Genomic DNA, 13,562 nt, shown 5'->3' with positions numbered 1-13,562 from the left:
CCACCAGGTGAGGGGCTCGGTCAACCCCCAGGCAGTTCAGGAATATGGCCATCCTTTCTCTGGCCTGCCCCACCAGTGACCAACTTTTGTCCAGCTACGGCGGATCTGCGCGGGTAACGTGGGCCCCGTTCCCCGCTGTCCTATATGGTGCCTTCCTAGCAGGTTTGGTGAGTTGTCGCACCAATAAATGATCACGACCTCCGGTCTTTGGCTGAGGGTAGTTTCTCCTCCACCAACTTGGGATCCGGTACCCTTAATCTGCCTGACCCTCCACCCGGTATTCTCATGGGCTCTTAGGGTCCCTTCAGCCTTCTTGTTTCTGAGCCCTTCTACACTTTGGGTACTTCTCTTTTCTTTGCTGTTCCTTTCTGTTCCTTTTCGTTTCTGTTCCTTTCTTCTGGCTCCGGCCTTCACTCTAGACCTGCCTTGTGGAGCTGGGCCCTGACTGAGCCACAGCTCCCTGTCAGCCCTCTCTGGCTGAACTCCTTCTCTCACTCCACTGACTGAACTTCTCCTCTTTCTGCACACAGAACTAAGATGGTGCCCACCTTATATACCCTCCCCTAGTATGTGAGCTTAGGTGACCAGCAACCAATGAGCTCCTATCTATGCTCAGAAACCGTCCCCTTCTACTCCTACATCACTGGGTTTTCCTCCCCCCTCCCCACTCCAGCCAGGGACAGATTCTGTCGTGCCTGCATTACTGTCTAATGGGAGCACCGCTGAGCTGTCCCCCGGAAATGGGGTGTGTGTGATGCATGCAGCCTACCGAGCCCTGGTCCACACTCCATCCTTACCCGGAAGTGGAATATCACACCTCTGACAGAGGTGCAATACCCCTGTAGCGGCCGAACCCTCGGGGCACTACACAATAGTATACAAATATGAAATATATAAAATTTGTATTGACTTACTGCTCTAGAAAATAAGAATAATTGAGAATACTTAGAGCATAAATTGGCCATTTCATGTGTACCCAGCAGCTGCGGTAAGGCGATTCTCATTGCAAGGAACCTATCTAGTGTGAATCCTTTCTAAGACTGAAGTCTACATGTATATGGGAAGGATCCTGCTATAATTAAAATTTCCTGAGGCTTAGGAGTGGAGTGCTCAGTCAGCGAGCCTATGTATACAAATATCAAAAGACTGACCGTCATTTGCAAAACAGATAACAGGTGTGTACAGGTGATTACTAAGAGTAGCCATCTCCATATATAACTAACAAATAAAGTAGCACTCTGTAGCGCTATAGTATGCAAACATGAAATATATGAAATTTGAATTGCATTACTGTTCTAGAAAATATGAATAATTGAGAATACAATCATATACACATGTAGACTTGTATACATAGACTCTCTGACTGAGAACTTCACCCCTAAGCCTCAGGCGGTTTTAATTATAGCAGGATCCTACAGTCCTATATACATGTAGACTTCAGTCTAAGAGAGGATTCACACTAGATAGGTTCCTTGCAATGAGAATCGCCTTACCGCGGCTGCTGGGTACACATGAATTGGCCAATTTATGTGCTAAGTATTCTCAATTACTCTTATTTTCTAAGCAGTAATGCAATTCAAAATTCATATATTTCATGTTTGCATACTATAGTGCTACAGAGTACTACTTTATTTGTTAGCTAAATCAGTCATACTGTCTGCCTGCCTTTCCATAGTTTGCCTTAAATCGTTCTACTGCCACCAGTGTCAAAAGACCACGCTCAGCCAGGCATCTATTCCCTGTTCATCATGTTAACTATATTGTTTTACTTCTGCTGCCATGGCTGCAGTTGCTGGTCCTACTCTGTCAGACATCTCATTGCCTAACTCATCCTAATTCTCTACTGTGCAGCTTTACAACTGCCACTGCTCAGCCACACCAGCCAAAATCTCCTGGCTATCCATTGTGTTTTATAATGCTAGCCAGTACTGATGCTGCGAAACATACTCTCTGGAGGGTTTCCATTCACAAACACGATACAGCTTCAAGACTAAAGTTAATTTTTTGAAAGTCTTGTTGACAAACCATTGCTTTTACACTTACATAACCTGTTCTTGTTCCTTTAAAAAGGGATAATTTTTGAACGGATTGATAAAAACAACCTATGTAACTTTTGTTATTGCTCAATTCTTTTGAGATTAGCTAACCAGTTAGGATCCCAAAAAAGGATACTTTTTTCTCTTCTAGTTGAGAAACCATTATTTCTTCACTCCAGTTTTGCTTACTAAATTAACCCCTTCCCGACCCGTGTCACACCGTTTGTGACATGGAAAACAGTTCCTTCCCGACCCATGTCACAGCGTCTGTGACATGGAGGGAAAGAGCCCCTGCAGCGCCTGCGAGCGGGGTCGCTCAGGTGTCACAGTTGCTACTGCAACTGGACATCCTGAAGTCGACCCCCCGGGGGGTGGATTAACCCCCCCGTGCCTGGGACCCCTCCGATTGGCTGTTTCATTTTCACTTTTAGTGAAACTGCCAATCGGTATGAATTAAATATTTCACCAATGAAAATTGGTGTAATATTTAAATCGGGCATTGCCTGATGCTTACAGCATCAGCCATTGGCTGGGGGGAGTGTCACCTCTGTTCCCCCCCTCCCCCCAGATCTGATTGGGGGGCTAGCGTCACATGGATACTAGCCCCAATCAGATATGGAGGGATGGCTGAAACCTCCCAGCACCTTCCCAACCCTAGACCATCTGCTGCGGACCCCCTGCTGCAGACCCCCTGCTGTGGACCCCCTGCTGTGGACCCCCTGCTGCGGACCCCCTGCTGTGGACCCTGTGGATCGCGTCTGCCGCCGCCACCGCTGATCAGCGGTAAGTATTGCCGCCACTCCCCCCGACCCCCCCTCCACTCCCCCACGCCCCCCTCTCCACCCCCCCTCCACTTTCATACCTGCACCCCGACCTCCGCTCCCTCTGCTCCCTCTCCCACGTCTTCATCCACCGGCTGCTGCTCTCCTTCTTACAGCCGGTGGACTGTGATCACAGCAGCAGCAGGCTCAGTGTAAATGCCCTGCTCCTGTGATCAAACCCACCATCCCCCAGTCCCAGTGATATCACCCCCCACCTCCCAATAATCACCCCCTCCCCCAGTGTTCACCCCCCCCCTGTTCCCAGTGATCACCCCCCCCGAAAACCCAGTAATCAGCCCCCTGCTCCTGCCAGCTCCTGCTCCCCTTTCTGCCCCAGTAATCACCCCCCGATGCTGCCGGCCTCCTACCCCCCCTTGCTGCTGCCGGCTCCTGCCCCAGTGATCACCCCCCTTGCTGCTGCTTCTGGCTCCTCCATCTCCTCAGCCCCCTCCTACGTCTGACCGCCCCATACGTCTGACCGCCCCCTACGTCTGACCGCCCCCTACGTCTGACCGCCCCCTACACCTGACCGCCCCCTACGCCTGACCGGCCCCTACGCCTGACCGCCCCCACACGTGACTGCAGAAGGTTACACCAAGCACACACACGTACACTCACACTATAATAAAGTTTTGATTTTTTTTTTTTTTTTTTTACACACGCACAAAGCACACAAAATGTCCCGCCCGTCCCGCTCATCCCAGTCTAGGGCGTACTCAGCTGAGGAGGCTATGTCAGGTTGGTGTGTGTGTGTTGTAGTGTATGAGATTGTGTGTGTGTGGTGTATGCACTACAATATACCACACCGCACACCAACCTGACATGCACTACACAATGGTGTCCGTTAACAAATTGGAACCATGTTGCGTTTGGAGAGTCCCTGTGTGCCCAAACATTGGAGCTCCCCAACAAGTGACCCCATTTTGGAAACTAGACCCCCCAAGGCACCTATATAGATGCATAGTGAGCACTTGGAACCCCCAGGTGCTTCACAAATTGATTGATAAAAATGAAAAAGTGAAAAAAAAAACACTTTTTTATTTTTACGGATTAATTTGCTAAGGACCTGGGGGTCCCAAGTGCTCACTATGCATCTAGATAGGTGCCTTGGGGGGTCTAGTTTCCAAAATGGGGTCACTTGTGGGGGAGCTCCAATGTTTGGGCACACAGCGGCTCTCCAAACGCAACATGGTGTCTTCTAACAATTTGAGCCGACAATTTGTTAGCGGACACCATGTTGCATTTGGAGAGCCGCTGTGTGCCCAAACATTGGAGTTCCCCCACAAGTGACCCCATTTTGGAAACTAGACCCCCCAAGGCACCTATCTAGATGCATAGTGAGCACTTGGAACCCCCAGGTGCTTCACAAATTGATTCATAAAAATGAAAAAGTGGAAAAAAAAACACTTTTTTATTTTTACGGATTAATTTATGAAGGACCTGGGGGTTCCAAGTGCTCACTATACATCTAGGTAGGTGCCTTGGGGGGTCTAGTTTCCAAAATGGGGTCACTTGTGGGGGAGCTCCAATGTTTGGGCACACAGCGGCTCTCCAAACGCAACATGGTGTCTTCTAACAATTTGAGCCGACAATTTGTTAGCGGACACCATGTTGCATTTGGAGAGCCGCTGTGTGCCCAAACATTGGAGCTCCCCCACAAGTGACCCCATTTTGGAAACTAGACCCCCCAAGGCACCTATCTAGATGCATAGTGAGCACTTGGAACCCCCAGGTGCTTCACAAAATGATCTGTGAAAACAAAAAAGTACTTTTTTTTTCACAAAAATTTTCTTTTAGCCTAAATTTTTTAATTTTCACATGGGTAACAGGATAAAATGCATCCTAAAATGTGTTGGTCAATTTCTCCTGAGTACACTGATACCTCATATGTGGTCATAAACCACTGTTTGGGCGCATGGCAGGGCTCAGAAGAGAAGGAGCGCAATTTGACTTTTGGAGCTAATTTTCCATTCAAAAAGTAAAATGGCGCTCCTTCCCTTCTGAGCCCTGCCGTCTGCCCAAACAGTGGTTTATGACCACATATGAGGTATCAGTGTACTCAGGAGAAATTGACCAACAAATTTTAGGATGCATTTTATCCTGTTACCCATGTGAAAATTAAAAAATTTAGGCTAAAAGAAAATTTTTGTTAGAAAAATAAAAATGTTCATTTTTTTCTTCCATGTGGCTTTAGTTCCTGTGATGCACCTGAAGGGTTAATAATCTTCTTGAATGTAGTTTTGAGTAGGGGTGCAGTTTTTGGAATAGTGTCACTTTTGTGTGTTTTCTGTCATAAAGACACCTCAAAGGGACTTCAAATGTGATGTGGTCACCAAAAAAATGGTTTTGTAAATTTTGCTGGAAAAAAGATAAATTGCTGATGAACTTTGAACCCTTCAAACTTCCTACCAACATTTTTTTTTTTTCCAAAATTGTGCTGATGTAAAGTAGACATGTGGGAAATGTTATTTATTAACTATTTTGTGTCACATCACTCTCTGGTTTAGTAGAAAAAAAATTCAAAATTTGAAAATTGCAAAATTTTCAAATTTTTTTCCCATATTTTTGATTTTTTCACAAATAAACGCAAATATTATCGACCTAAATTTAATACTAACATGAAGCCCAATATGTCATGAAAAAACAATCTCAGAATCGCTAGGATCCGTTGAAGTGTTCCACAGTTTTTACTTCGTAAAGGGACACTGGTCAGAATTGACAAAAATGCCAAGGTCTTTAGGGTCAAAATAGGCTGGGTCCTGAAGGGGTTAAGAGATAACTTTTTGGACAACTTCTTTATTTAGAAAAGAAAAAAGCTTTTGATACTCCCCAAATAGAGATATTTTTTGCACCATTCAGTGTGAAATTGGCTTCTACATGCCTGTGTATAAACACAACAAGGCAGGCATCAGCCCCCAAGATGGACAATTTTTGGACCATTTTTACAATTTAAGTAGTCTAAAAAGTCTGACACTGCAATGTGTTGTTAAAATGTTTGTTGATTACCACCGGTTTCCATAGGTTTTCCCTTAACCAAATAGCTTGACGTCACTTGGACATTAATAAGGCTGTGTTTGCATTAAAGAAAATATTTCAGCAGGTTTTTACTATGTAATCTGAGGGCATCATGAGGTAGAGGCTGAGACACTGATTTCAGCAATATGTCACTTATTAGGTTGTGTGCTGTTGTTTCAATACAATGAATGTGTTATCAGAAGGAAATTTTCACTGCCCAGACTACAGCTCGTCATTTGTATTTGCACCTTGTAAACTAAAGTGATACATCATTGGAATCAGGGTCTCTTTTCCTACGTTACCTCTCAGATGAGGTAGCAAAAACCTGGTGACAAATTCCTTTTAATGAGCTCAAAAAGGGTTCAATACAGTCCTAGGAAACCTCATAGTTTTATTTATATATATTTTACAGGCAATTAGAGGCTTTCAAAATTGCAACTCAAGACAAATGTATTCAACTTTTCGGGAAAAATTTAGTGAAGATGGCGAATTTGAAACACTCTGCCCACCTCTTAAAGACAGTATTGGGAGCTACATGGAGATATTATCAGCCTTGAAGTATATTATTAGGAACAGGCCTCATTCCCCTTCTGGTTTTTGTTGTAGGTATGCTGTCAGATTTTTTTGTTGCTGACTAATGGGCTGTATGAAAAATAGAGACATATCCTACATTGATTTCATCTATTTACGCAGATGGATAGGTCACTGAAATCAAGGAAAAATATTATTTTTGTCTGTGTATGTATTATTTGAAAACGTTAATAAAAATTATTTGATAAAAAAAAAAGAAAACAAAGAAAAATGAACAGCACACGGATGCCATCCAAGTTGTGCTCTCTATTTTTCATTGACTGGTTGCTAGGAAAAGCTGGCGAAATCTCCACAATTTTCTATTTTTTGCATTTTTGCATATGAGGAAATCTGCTGACAGACTAAAAGTGGATACAAATCTGACACAGGACATTAATTAAAAGGTCCATTATTTTGCACAAGAGAGAAGGAATGGACATGTAAATCTGAGTCAGTACTCTAATGATAACATTTCTAGTTTACCTTTTATGCAGTTTATTTAAAAAAAAACTTGTCATGAGATTTGTGCTGCCTGAACCAGGGGCAGTATGAATAAGAGCCTATCTGTGTCACTGCAGCGTGGTATATTTATCTCTGAAACTGCAGCATTTCAGAGAAAACATACTTTGAAAAGCCAGCAATGGACTAAAATGAGTGCCCTGATTAGCCTAACAGGTTGACAGGTCTCTCCCATGTCTGTACATAGTGAGAGAGCAGTCAATGAACTGGATTGGGGCAGGGAGAAGTGGCTAAAACGTGATGTGAAGATAGCCTTATTACTGAGGTTTATTGGCCAAGCTCATAAGATTTGAAAAAATGATGGAAATTCTGTATGACTGCGTTAACACATTGCGGCCATGGTGCTTTTTTTTTTTTGTTATGACAGCAGTGAAGCTACATCCTTTTTTTTGGTAAAGTCAAATGAATGCAGCTTAAAACAAAGCACTTATGAGCCATGTGGCAAGAACTGCAGAACAATAACTGTTTGAATGTACCTTGACCGTGTACGGCCAACCCGGGTTCCATGTTTCCGTAAGACCCCTCCCCATCTTACCGAGCTCAAGTACCTTAACAAATAAAAACACTGCACCTGTAATTTCTTTGGATAAATTTGGCCACAGCGGCCACTTTATTAACAAACAACATTAACATATAAACATTATTATTCAAATAAATAAGAAGGGAGGGTTCTTGGAGTTAAAAATTAGATCTGGCATAACTAAACCGAAATCGAACCACCGTATTACCCTCAGCTGTACATCACCAGCTCAAGGGCACCAAAAGCTCCCAGGGTAAAACCCCGTCCAGAGCCCCAAAAACCAAATGCCAGATCACCCCGCTTAATCAAGCCACTGCCTGTAAATTTCCAATAACTTTCCCACCGACACTTCTGTGCCAACTCCAAGAACCCCCCCCCCGCCACAAACGAACAGCCCTGACCAGCTCAGGCTCGTGAGCGCCCCAACACTGCCAAAGCCCTCTCAATCCCCTCCTGTATAGATAATGCCCATAAATCAATCCCAATATCGTTCAGGTGCACACCATCCTTCGCCCAAAAATCACCAACCCCTGCCTCAAGATCAAGATGCCGAACACTTACACCCCCATTTCTACCAACAAAAGCTGCTATGGCTCTATTCAACTTTACTCGTGCCCTATTAATGCCCTTCACTGATCTGACCTCCCTCCAATTTTTTCTCGGCACAATGTCAGACCAAACCGTCAACACCCCAGGAAAAGATGTCCATAACCTTAAAAAATCAATTCGAATATCCCTCATCAATTCCCTAACCGGCCGAACCCCCAAATCATTCCCCCCCATATGCACCACCAAAATGTCCGGCGCCCGGTCCAAACGAGCCGCCTTATGGAATTCAGGCAGCACCCTTCTCCATACCATCCCTCTAAACCCCAGCCACCGGACCACCACTTGCTCTCTGCTAAAACCCAATTGCCTACCGTTTGGCCTCACATCCGCCCGCAGCGCCCCCCAATGAACAAAAGAGTGTCCAAGAATCCAGACTAATAACGGGACGTCACCTGCAATAAGATAACCAAAAAGGGGGTATTCACTTCTGGACAAAATAAAAACCACCATTCCGCATACCTAATGCCGTACATAGGACAGATAACGATCAGAACTCCACCTCCCGATGCGTTTTATCACATCCTTTCCTAAACCCAAACCGTGCGCTTCTGACGCTGCACCGATTCTGAAAGAATGCGACCCGTACACCTCAGGACTAAGGCCCAACTCCCGGATCCCTTTTTTAAATACTGCAATAAATTGAAAACGGGACAAAAACTCTCCGTTTTTATGACACAATAATGGGCCCTTACGTCCCGACCAAACCTGCCAGTAAGCCATTAAACATCTCCTAGGACAAATAAAAGATCCATTAACCTCCCCCAATACCACTCGCTTGCCTCTGCCCAATTGATCTGTCTTCCCCCTCCTAATCCAAAATTCGATGCCCCCTTTCCGACCGCTCACATCTTCAGCAAACAAACCCCCAACCTTATTCCTACTTGGTGCCACCAACTCACCTAATCTTAGTGCGCCAAAGAACGCCAATGAAAAAGCCAATCTAAACAGTGTGGCTTCAAAAACCGAACAACAGATCTTATCCAACACTAAACCCAACCGCTCTAAAATACTAAAAGTCACTGGTCTTCGTTTATCTAACACTTTACTTCCTCTTCTAAAGCCCCTAAGTGCTTGCTTCACTAAAAAGGACTTTGTAACATCTTTTATCCCCTGCAATTTAAAAGCGAATGCCAATCCTGCTACAAATTTACTAACTTTTGACACAGACCATCCAATCTCTGCTGCCCTTCCCACAAGAAACAACACCGCCATCTCTCTATCTCCTTCACTTTCCACTACACCCCACTCCAGAATCCAACTTTGCCATACTCGCCACGATGCCTCGTATGATGTCCAGGTCTGCCTCGTAATGGACTCCCTTATTAACCGTCCGGCTCCTCCATAACCAGTTGCCACAAATGCGAAGGACATTCTTGACTCACGTCCCCTGCCTCTGGAGCTAGCGCCCGAAAACGGTCCCACTGAAAACGAGATAAGGCATCTGCTATGGAATTTTGTACACCTGGAACATGGACCGCTGTAATCCAAGCGTTCAAATTGAGACAACAAAGAACTAGTTCCCTGAGCAGCCTAATAACCGGCGGGGACGAGGCCGACAAGCTGTTGATGACAGACACCACTCCCATGTTATCGCAATGAAACCGAATTCTCCTGTTGGCAAAACACTCCCCCCAAATAGTAACCGCAACAACAATAGGGAACAATTCCAAAAACGCCAGGTTCCTCGTAAGTCCCCTCTCTGTCCACCCAATCGGCCATGCCCCAACACTCCACCGCCCTTTCCAGTAGGCCCCATAACCAGCACTTCCTGCAGCATCTGTAAATATCTCACAATCAAAACTGCTTACAAACTCCTGCTGGATTAACGACCTGCCATTATAGCTTTCCAAAAACAACTTCCAAACCTTCAGGTCCTCCTTGTGTTCCTTATTTAGGCGGATAAAATGATGAGCCACACGCACTCCTGCTGTGGCGCCTGACAACCTGCGACAAAAAATTCTGCCCATTGGCATAATCCTGCATGCAAAATTTAAGCGCCCCAACAGCGATTGTAGCTCCCTCAGGGTCACCTTGCGCAACCTCCCGACTCTATCGACCTCCTGCTTGAGCAGACACAATTTATCTTCAGGTAATCGACACTCCATCCTTTCCGTATCAATAACAATGCCCAAAAATCTTAGGATTGTGCAAGGGCCTTCCGTCTTTTCTTTTGTCAATGGTACGCCAAAATGCTCCGCTACCCACACCATAGTACCTAACAAATTCCTACACAATAACGATTGCGGAGGGCCTGTAAACAAAAATTCATCCAAATAATGAATGACTGAATTAACTAATGCCAGGTCCTTCACCACCCATTCCAAAAAGGTACTAAACGTTTCAAACAAAGAACACGAAATTGCACAACCCATTGGCAAACACCTATCCATGTAATATGCCCCATTCCAAAAACAACCTAACAACGGGATACTATCCGGATGAACTGGCAGCAACCGAAAAGCAGACTCGATATCCGTCTTGGCTAGCAACGATCCTGACCCATATCGCTGTACCCATCGCACCGCCGCATCAAATGATGTATATTCAACTGAACATAATTCCTGTGCAATGCCATCATTCACCGAGAGCCCCTTCGGGTACGACAAATGCTGAATCAAACGAAACTTATTCAGCTCTTTTTTGGGCACAACCCCCAACGGCGAAATAATCACCCTGCTGCTAGGTAATACCCGAAACGGTCCCGCCATCCTGCCCAATTCCACCTCCTTAGCCAACTTCACGCTAACCACATCCGGATGAAGGGAAGCCGACGTCAAATTTTTTACTGAAAAGGGGACCTCATGCTCAGGAGGAGGGATTCTAAAACCTTCCAAAAACCCATCCGAAATGACCTTAGCCTTCAACTGATCCGGATACCTACTTAGAAAGGGGGCCATCGCGTGCACCCTCACCGGAGTCAACCCTTTGACCGGTACCCACTGTCGGCTTTCCCTTACCCTTCTTAAAGCATTTTGATGCTCTGTGTGAGCTTCCATTACAATGGGAGCACACGTGTTTGAATTTACAGGAGCTCCCGTACTTGCATTGGCCGTCATTAAATTGCCAGCAAGTTCCCACTTCCTTCTTAGTGCTTTGTGCCGCCTGGCTACTTCCCCCGTGTCCTGCTGATTGGTTACCACTACTGCTGCTCCCGTGAAAGGACTGCCCATACCTCACTGGGGCCATAACCTTCAGCCACAAACCAATGTCCTTTTGATCCCATCTGATCTCAGGGTGGACTGCCTTCCTCTGCCGAAATTGCTCGTCATATCGTAACCACGCCTGACCCCCGTAAGTCCTATTAGCCTCCCCAATAGCATCAAGGTAGCAAAACAAACCCGAACAATTATCAGGAGCTTTTTCTCCAATAACGCTAGCCATTATTGCAAAAGCTTGTAACCAATTGACAAACGTCTGTGGAATCAACCTCCACCTACACTTCTCCTCCTCCTCTTTTTTACTGTCTTCCTTTTTTCCCTTATCCAGGTTAAACTTTTCCAACGGAAGAAGGGAAAAAATTTCGACATACTCGTCCCGCCAAATTTTTTCTTTAACCTCTTTTTTTAAATGCGCCCCCAACGGCCCCTCAAAGCACACATATATCTCCCCTTTCGCCCTATCATCCAGTTTTATAGTATCAGCATTTTCCTTTTCTGTCTGCACACAAACCGATACCCCAGAAGGTGTCCCAGCTGTACACCCCGCCGACCTGGCCGACTCGCTCCCCACCTGCAACAACGCCGGTAGACTAGGTAGCCAAGCCCCCGCCGGTGACAACCCCCTTTGAATGGCTCCCCCGCCGTCTATTCTCGCCAAAATGCGCGACATGCTAGCCAACAAATCCCTAAACCCGCTTATATCTGACCCACTACCTCCCCTAACATTTTCCCTGCTGGGCCCAGACACCTGCCTATCGCCTACCCCATCCGCTACAGACCCCGCGGGCGACAAACCATACATAGACGCATACTCACGAAGCTGCGCAGGTGCTGTGTCCCCGCCAGCCGTACTCCCCATGTCCTGATGAGTCCTTGGTTCGTCTTGTTCTTCTCCATAATCCAGTCCGACCGACCCCTGCTGCTCAAGGCCCGCGCCCTTGTCCTCCTCGTCACCAGGGGGGACCCGAGCCCGTGCCGACCTCCCTGCCGTTCGTCCTCCGCTCGTCCCTGCTCCAGTCCTCACCGCCGACCGTGCACATCCGCGATTTTTAGACCCGGACTCACCAGCCCGATCCGTGTTGGTCCGTGGATAACTGCCAGGCAACTCCGTGCTTCTGCCCGCCGCTCCATCCCTCTGCCTGGAGAAACTTGAGCCAGGCAGCAGGTCCTGGAATTGTTGCTGCCTGCCCGTGTAGCTCCGCTGCTGTCTGCGCCCTCTGGTCTGTCTGGCAGGCACCCTGACAGGAACGTCGCCAGGTGTGCCTGCCGCGCTGGTGGTCCCTCCGTTCCCCGCTGCAGGATTGCCGCCCTTTTTTCTTTTGAATAACCGGCGTCTTGAATCACCGCTGGATCTTGGAGCGGGGGGCGTGTCCCTGCGCCCGCCGCTCATTGGCTGTGCGTCCCTTTCATCTGTCTCCGGGGCCGGAAGTGACGTAGTCCCCATTTCCGGTGAGGCCCCGCCCCCCGGATGACGCGTCTGCGGCCCGGGCCTTGCTTCCGGCGCGGCCTGGGCTCTAGTACTGCAGCGTGCCGACGGGGGAGGCCGTACCACGACAGACCGGGGAACTTCAGTCGCGGACCGCGACCCGATGCAGGGGGAGCCCGCAGACAGGCTGAGCGGATTCCTGCCACGGCGGGCGGGGCTCCGCAGCCTGCGCCTGCTGCCCGTACCAACCATCTCCAGGGAAAGACTCTCGGGGGGCCGCGTCCTCCTGGCAATTCTTCCCAAACCCGACGTGGATTCTTCCTCTCCGGCATTCCCCAGAAGTCCAGCCAGCTGGGCCTCAAGCCACCCTCCTTGCCTGGATCTGGCAGTCTCCCTCAGCCTGGCGATAAGGGACTCCACGGACTCCATAATAGCGAGAAGAGTGTCCAAGCAATTAGAAAGGTAAAAATAATTATTATTATTTTTTTTTTTTTTGATCAGTGCTCCAGAACTTCTCTCAATGACTTCTTCCCTGGACTGCCCATTTTCCCGCACTTTTCCCTATTATACCCCCCCCCTTTACCCCACCCCCATCCAAATGCCAGCCCCTCCAAGCCTATACCCAATCCCGACCATTGGGATTTAAAAATTGCACCCTCCTGGCCAATCCCGGTCATGTGGGGCTTCCTTCTAGGTTCCCATGCCTCCAGCCCCCTTCTTTATAAGCTGGAGGCAGTTAACCCGGGAATAATATTGAGAAAAAGGATAAGGCTGTGTGCCCACTATGCATTTTTTAAGCGTTTCCGCAGCGGCAATTCTGCTGCAGAAACACTTAAAAAACGCTTGGTAGAAGGTCTGCCGTGTTCCCCAATGATAATCCGCATGTGC

Source organism: Phyllobates terribilis, unplaced genomic scaffold, assembly GCF_046119375.1.
Source record: "Phyllobates terribilis strain yellow unplaced genomic scaffold, ASM4611937v1 Scaffold_1__5_contigs__length_1240528914, whole genome shotgun sequence".
NCBI lineage: Eukaryota > Metazoa > Chordata > Amphibia > Anura > Dendrobatidae > Phyllobates > Phyllobates terribilis.
This window is presented reverse-complemented; position numbering follows the sequence as displayed.